The sequence below is a fragment of the Arachis ipaensis genome, chromosome B6, assembly GCF_059453495.1.
Source record: "Arachis ipaensis isolate K30076 ecotype BB chromosome B6, ASM5945349v1, whole genome shotgun sequence".
NCBI classification, from domain to species: domain Eukaryota; kingdom Viridiplantae; phylum Streptophyta; class Magnoliopsida; order Fabales; family Fabaceae; genus Arachis; species Arachis ipaensis.
In genome coordinates, this window is record NC_142441.1 from 27,807,744 (window position 1) to 27,816,366 (window position 8,623).

Consider the following 8,623-nt stretch of genomic DNA (forward strand, 5'->3'; position numbering starts at 1 on the left):
GAGCGATTAGAGTGTATGCACTTCCGGTGAGGGTTCGATGCTCGATTCTTTGTTCCTGGCTTTCACGAGCTTTCTTCTTGCAAGTCTATTTGTACTTCATTTTATGATTTGAATTAGTGAGATCCATTTCATGTTTGTTCTTGAAAGATTTATTTACTTTTAACAAGTAGGTAGAAGCATTTTTGCATGTAGTTGCATTCATATAGATAGGTTGCATTTAATAAATCCTCCCATCACTCTTCACTCTGTTGGTTCTCTTAAGCTTAGCATGAGGACATGCTAATGTTTAAGTGTGGGGAGATTGATAAACCACTATTTTACGGTTTATTTTGTATTGAATTGAGTGGATCTTATCAACTATTCTCACACTTATATATATAAATTGCATGTTTTTAAGTTTCCTTCCTAATTTTGTGCTATGATTGAAAACATGCTTCTTTGGCCTTAAATTTGCTAATTTTTAATCCTCTTTTATTACCATCGATGCCGTGATATGTTTGTTAAGTGTTTTCAGGGTTTATAGGGCAGGCATGGCTTAGAGGATGGAAAAGAAGCATGCAAAAGTGGAATGAACACAAGAAATTAAGGATTTCAGAATCCGGCAGCGACGCGCACGCATGGACGACGCGTACGCATGAGTGGTGCAGCATACAAATTATGCGCACGCGTGGCTGATGCCTACGCGTGACTGGTGCAGCATACAAATGATGCACACGCGTGGCTGACGCGTACGCGTGACGAGCGTCACGTGCTGCAATTAACAGAAAACGCTGGGGGCGATTTCTGGGCTACTTTTGACCCAGTTTCAGGCCCGAAAATACAGATTAGAGGCTGCAGAGTGGAGCTGGAAGAGAATCATTCACTATTTATTCACACAATTTTAGGTTTTAGATGTAGAATTCTAGAGAGAGAGACTCTCTCCTCTCTCTAGGTTTTAGGGTTTCTACTCTAATTCCTTCTTAGATTTAGATTTAATTTCTGTTTTTAATTACAATTCCTTGCAATTTATTGTTCTAGCACCTTTGTTCCTCAATTCTACTTGTTATTTCCTCCACTTTGTTATCCTTATGTTTATGCACTCTTGATACTTTGGATCTTTGTTAATGCAATTTATATGTTCATGTTGTTATTGCTTTCTTCAGTTGTCATTGTTAATTTCTTTCAATTGGTAGTTGTCAGATTTTATTGTTGTTGCAATTTCACCATGCTTTTATTTTGTACCTACCAAGTGTTTGATAAAATGCTTGGTTGGATTTTAATTTAGATTTTTATGTTCTTGGCTTGGATTGATTATTTAGAGACTCTTGAGTTATCAAAAGTCTTTTGTTGATTGGTGACTGATGATTGTCGGTTAGCTTGAACTTCACCGAAGCTAGTCTCTCACTATGAGTTGACTAGAACTTGTGAACTCAAGTTGATTGTATGCACTTGACCTTCCTCCATCGGTTAGAGATTAACTAAGTAAAGGCAATTCACATTTACCATCACAATCGATGATGATAATGAGGATAGGATTTCTAATTCTCAATCCTTGCTAAGAACTTTCTTAGTTATTAGTTTATTTTCTTGCCATTTTACTTTCTTGTTTCTTATTACAAAACCCAAAAAATATACTTTTTCATAACCAATAATAAATACACTTCCCTGCAATTCCTTGAGAGACGACCCGAGGTTTAAATACTTCGGTTAATTTTATTGGGTTTGTATTTGTGACAAACAATTTAAACATTGACCGAGGATAATTTGTTGGTTTAGAACTATACTTGCAACGCGATATTTTTGTGAAAATCTTTACCGACATTTTTCCTCCGTCACTCACATACATTTATGTGTAGAGAGGTAGAGGAATAAAACACTTGTATGTTGCTGTTTTTTTTTTTTTTTGTCTACTCTTTGCATACATATATATATAGTACGAGATTTGTTGCTAATTTCAAATTTGAATCTTTCAAATTTATTAATCATATCATAACTCAATTTGAAACAGAATTAATTAGGATCTCATCCAAATTTAGAATTCAAATTTAGAAATATAATAACTAATTATTCTCAAATCTCATTTAATATTCTCAATTATCATATTATTATTATATTTTTGGTGCTAGCAAATAATACAATAATATTCTATCTGAATTAATATAATTATTTATTTGATCAAATTAAAATAATAATTAAATAATTCTATAGCAAAGATTAGAACACTCGTTAGTATGTGACCCCATAGGTTCAATACTATGCAGGTAGTAAATTAGTCATACTAAATTTACTAATCAAGGTTGGTGATAAACCACTATTTTATGGTTTATCTTGTGCTAATTTGAGTGATTTTTATCAAGTCTTTGCACACTTATTCATACAATTTGCATGATTTTACAATCCCTTCCTAATTTTGTTCTATGGTTGAAAACTTGCTTCCCAAGCCTTTAAATTGTATATTTTATAATTTCCCTTTGTACCATTCGATGTCGTGATCTGTGTGTTAAGTGTTTTCAGGCTTTATAAGGCAGGAATAACTTATAGGATGGAAAGGAAGCTTGCAAAAATGGAAGGAATACAAGAAACTAAGGAGCTGACCAGCGAGCATCGATGCGTACGCGTACCTCACGCGTGCACGCGATCTGGAGATTTTCACAGCGACGCGCGCGCGTAACTGATGCGTGCGCGTGACTTGGCGCACTCCATAGCGATGCGTGCGCGTACCTGACGCGTATGCGTGACACGCGGTAAAGACCATTGACGCGTACGCGTGATATGCGCCAGGTTCAAAAATTACAGAAGACGCTGGGGGCGATTTTGGGCTGAGTTTGGACCCAGTTTTTGGCCCAGAAATACAGACTAGAGCCAGGGGACAAGCAGAGACTCAACACAGATTGACACATTCACTTTTTACACAGTTTTAGTTTTAGTTCTGAATCTTAGAGAGAAAACATTGCTTCCTCTAGGATTCTTCATATTTATAGTTTTAGAGTTTTATGCTTTTGATTTGGATACTGAGAAGAGTTATTACCTCCGTTGAAGTTTCCGTTATTCTAGTTTGTTCTCTTATTCCCTTACTCTTTTAATCACCCATTAACCCTGTTCAGATATGGATGTTTATGGTTTTGGGGTTTATTAATGCAAAGAATTGTTTTTACCTTTAATTAATTTTCTGTTATTATTTTATTTGAATTTCCATGCCATCTCTTCTTTCCCTTTTATCGTTTATGAGAATGACATTCATGTTAATGCAGTAGACTCCCAACTTGACTTGGGAGTTGATTAATAGGAGACCCTTGAGTTGGAATACTCAAGTGTTAATTTTAATTGGAAATTGTTGGCCAATTCTCTAGTCACTAACGCTAATCCTTCCATAAGAGAGGATTAGGATTTGTGAATAAGAGTTGGCTCAATTACTTGACTTTCCTTTATTCGGTAAGGGTTAACTAAGTAAAAACAACAATCTCTTACTATTACACTTGGGAGAATTCACCAAGGATAGAACTTCCAATTAATCTTCTCCCGGTCAAAGTTTTTTATTTTGATTATATAAATTCTCTTGCTAATTTTCATTGCTTTAATTTATAATCATTTATTTTTCTGTTCTCCAAATCTAAAATTTCTCGGAAAAATTCCTGACCAATAAAATAGCACTCTTTTGTCAACTCGTTGGGAGACGACCTGGGATTTCTACTCCCAGTATTTTATTCTTAAATTGTGACAACTCTTTCTAAATTGATAAGCGGAATTTTCGTCGGTTAAGAACTGTACTTGCAATGCTGTTCTTATTTTAAATTCTTAATCAACAATTTTCCGCCGTTAATTTTTGGCGCCATTGCCAGGGAGTTGCAACAGTGTGCTAAATTATTGGTTGGTGTAAATATTCTTATTTTAATTTACATGATTGCATATTTATTTTATTTTATTACCATGATCTGTATGTTTCTTTCATTGAATGACGCGTTCACTACCTGATTCGAGCTTAGCCGCATTTGATCCTGAAATCGAAAGAACTATTTCACGTATTAGGCGAGCTCGGCGTCAGTTAGCCTCTGAGGGTGGTGAAGTGGTTACTACCAATTCACCAATCTTATCCAAGAGTGAATCTAAAGCACCATTTGAGGAAGAAATAAGCTCCTCTTCTACTAATTCTGTTGATTTATGTGCAGGTAATATGGCGGAGCCCAGAAGGATTACTCTCCAGGAAGCAGGAGCTTCCGACTTTACACTGCAACCGTATATAGCGCGTCATCCAAATCTGGCTGCAGAATTTGAACTAAAGACTGTGATAATCAACCTAATACCTAAGTTTTATGGCTTACCTGCTCAGGAACCTATCAAGTACCTTAGAGATTTTTAGACAGCCTGCTCAACTACTAGGCGTCATGGTGCAGATGAGACTACTATTTTGCTGTCTGCCTTCCCGTTTTCTCTTGAGGGAAAGGCAAGGGAGTGGTTCTACACTCAACCTGAAGAGGTTGTTACTAATTGGGATCTGCTCAGAAGGGAATTCCTGGATAAATACTTTCTGGCTGAAGTTACAGATAGACTGAGGAAAGAAATTTCCTGCATTATTCAAGGTGAATCAGAGACTCTTTACGAGTATTGGGAACACTTAAGAAATCTCCTAGACTCATGTCCCCACCATAAGATTGACCAGTTGGTGTTGATTAGCTATTTCACACAAGGCATGAAGCCTCAAGACAAGACTACATTAGATGCTGCGAGTAATGGCTCTCTGAAGAAGTACAAGACGGCGACAGAAGCGTGGCAACTGATCACCGATTTAGCTGAGTCTACCCGGAATGCCAGGCACAGGAACAACCATCCCAAGGCTATTGCAGAGGTTTCCTCTAGAAGTGAGACTGCTGCTCTCACGCAGACTCTGGGAGAGATGACCAACATACTGAAGCAGTTACAGCTGAATCAACAACAACCTCAGCCTCCCCCACAACCACAGTGTCAACAGTTAGTCCCTCAGAAAGTGTGCGAAATATGTGCTTGCTATACTCATTACACCGATGAATATCTGCAGCTCCAACAAGAAGACAACACCTTGGCAGCTACCCATAATTTCTATGACCGCCCGAATCAAGGATACTATCAACAAGGCGGTAATTATAACCAAGGTGGGAACTACAATCAAGGTTGGCAAGACAACTCCAACCAGGGATGGAGAGACAACTCCAACCAAGGATGGAGAGATAATTACAACCAAGGGTGGAGGGACAACTACAACCGAGGAGGCAAAGACAACGGTGGAAATCAGAGGTGGAACAACAAGAACAGACAGTAGAACCAAAACTAGCCTTACCGAGCACCTCGCCAAAGGCAGTCCCAAGCGCCTCAGAACAACCAACAGCAGGCCCCTCAAACTACTTATCCCCCTTCTTCTTCTAATGATAAGATGCTTCACTCTCTTGCGCAAGGACAACAAGACATTCATAATAGGATTAGCTCTTCTATAAATGGTCTTAGCTCCACTATACAAGCTCTCCTCTCCCGGATGGAATCCTTAACTACCGCCAAGAATCAACCTTCAAGCTCCAGTACACTTCCTTCTCAACCTTTACCCAACCCCAAAGGTGGAATCAATGCCATTACCTTGAGGTCTGGAACCACACTGCAAGAGAGGAGTCATGAGGAGCCAAGCTCAAAGGAAGACATTCAAGTTGAAGACACTGTTGAGGTAAAAGATGTTGAAGAGGAGGAAGAAGCACAAGACATGGTTGAAGAAGAAGCAGCCAACCAGAGAATAGAGCATCAAAGGAAGATGCAGTTACAAGATAAGCCATTCCCATTCCCTTCACACACCTTGCTAGGAAGTCCAGAAAGCAGACGGAGCTAGACCCCAAGATGGTGGAGATCTTCAAAAAGGTTAAGGTAACAATTTTCCTTTTTGATGCCATTCGCCAGGTACCTAAGTATGCTAAGTTTCTAAAATATTTATTCATGAATAAAGATAAAATACATGATTTAGAAACTATTCCCCTAGGTAGTTCTATTTATGCTTTAATGGGTGATATACCAGAAAAATGTAGTGATCCGGGTCCATGCATGGTCACTATTACAATAGAGGGTGTACAATTTTTTGACTGCATGTGTGATTTAGGTGCGTGTGTGAGTATTATGCCATTATCTGTATATGATGCCTTGATGCTTCCTCCCTTAAAAAGGTCTACAGCACGTTTTGTTTTGGCAGATAAAAGCATAATCTCGGTGGTTAGAATTGCTGAGGACATGCTGGTGAGCATTAAGGGGCTCACATTCCCTATTAACTTCTACATCTTGGAGATGCCCCCTAATGAATCAGGAAGACCATCATCCATCCTGCTTGGAAGGCCATTTCTGAAGACTTCAAGGTTCAAATTGGATGCCTTCTCAGGAACTTACTCTTTTGAGATAGATGGCAGAACAATGAGCTTTAACCTGGATGAAGCTATGAAGCACCCCCCGGAAGATCACTCCCTCTTCCAGTGCGACATCATTGATGAAACTGTAGCTACAGTTCACCAAGAAGAAGCAGAAGAGATGCACATGGAGCAAGGTGCAAGTGTGGGGAAACCCTCTGAGCTTACTGAAGATACCTTGCCACCACCAATGGCTCTAGAAGATCAAGTACCAAGCCATGAGCAGAAAATGGAGTTGAAGCCCCTTCTACCCCCACCTCAAGTATGCTTACCTTGAGGATAATCAGAAGCTCCCAATTATTATTGCAAGAAAACTCACTTCCCAACAGGAGGAGCAGTTGCTTAGTGTGCTAAGAAGACACAAGAAAGCAATTGGGTGGAGCTTGGCGGATATAGTAGGCATCAGCCCTCAAGTTTGTGACCACCGGATAGTTTTAGAAGAGGGAGCAAGGCCTGTCCGTCAACCTCAAAGGCGGTTAAACCCCACCATCTTAGAAGTTGTCAAGAAAGAAGTGACCAGACTGCTTGAAGCTGACATCATCTATCCCATCTCAGATAGTGAATGGGTTAGCCCAGTACAAGTGGTGCCCAAAAAGTTTGGAGTCACAACAGTGAAGAATGAGCAGGGAGAACTCATAGCAACTAGAGTACAGAATTTTTGGAGGGTGTGCATTGATTACAGGCGACTCAACTAGGCCACTCGCAAGGATCACTACCCCCTGCCCTTTTATCGATCAGATGCTTGATCGCCTGTCAGGTAAATCACACTACTATTTTCTAGATGGTTACACTGGCTATTTTTTAATTTATATAGCTCCTGAAGATCAGGAGAAAACTATTTTTACATGTCCCTTTGGAACGTTTGCATATAAGAGGATGCCTTTTGGCTTATGTAATGCACTAGCTATGTTCCAAAGATGCATGATGAGTATTTTCTCAGATTTTCTTGAGAACTGTATGGAAGTTTTCATGGATGACTTTAGTGTGTATGGTGATTCATTCAACCTTTGCTTGGATAGTTTAGCTAGAGTATTAGACAGGTGTGTTAGTTCAAACCTTGTACTAAATTTTGAAAAGTGTTATTTTATGGTAAAACAAGGTATTGTTCTAGGATATGTTATTTTTAATACTGGTATTTCTGTAGATCCAGCAAAGGTAGATGTCATTTCTAGTTTACCTTACCCCTCCTCCGTGAGGAAAGTCTGTTCGTTCCTTGGTCATGCAGGTTTCTACCGGAGATTTATCAAGGACTTCAGTAAGGTAGCATTGCCTTTATCCCGATTGCTGCAAAATGATGTTGAGTTCGAGCTGAGTGAGGACTGCATGGAAGCATTTAATAAACTGAAGATCGCCTTAACTCAAGCTCCGATTGTGAGAGGACCAGACTGGAGCCAGCCATTTGAGATTATGTGTGATGCCTCCAACCATGCAGTAGGAGCGGCGCTGGCTCAGCGCGAAGGTAAGGACCCTTTTATAATTGCTTATGCTTCTAAGACCTTTGATAGAATAGATTTTTATGCCAATTCGGAAGACTAGATAAAGTAATTTCGTTGTGAGTATAGTCCAAATCGGCAATGGATCCTCTCAATCAAAATTCAATCCTAAAGATGTCACAGTTCAAAGCAAAATAACCAAGAATCTTAAATCCCGGGTCGTCTTTCCTAGGAACTAATGCCAACGAGTGCACAATTTTGGTTGTGATGATCAAAAGGGGTTTTCAATGATAAGAAAGCAATAAAGAAATAAAGAGATAAAAGAACAAGGCAAAATTGTAACTAATAAAGTAATGAAAGAACTAAAGAACTATGTATGTAATATAAACAAGTAAAACTATAAAGTGATTGAAAAGTGGTTCAAAACATAAATAAAACCTTAACTTGGGATGAGTCATGGAATCCCTTCCTTGCCATAACCACAACTATGATAATTTTCATGAGTTAATCTCGACTAGTTAACCCCAAATATCGAGGAGTAAGTCAAGCAAGCATAATTGACTTTAATCCATAAGTTCTAACCAACTTACCAAACTAGTTGATAAAAGGCTAGCTTTAATGGAAATAAGAATCAACTAACTTCCCAAGAATTATCACTAAATGTTGGACATTATGGCTCTAGTAATCCATAAACTCATTTTTTCCAAGCCAATGGGTGGAAATTATCCCATAATCAAAATTCACATTTTATCGAACACATAGTAGGCATAAACATAAAACATGGCAAAATTGGGAAAATGGTAA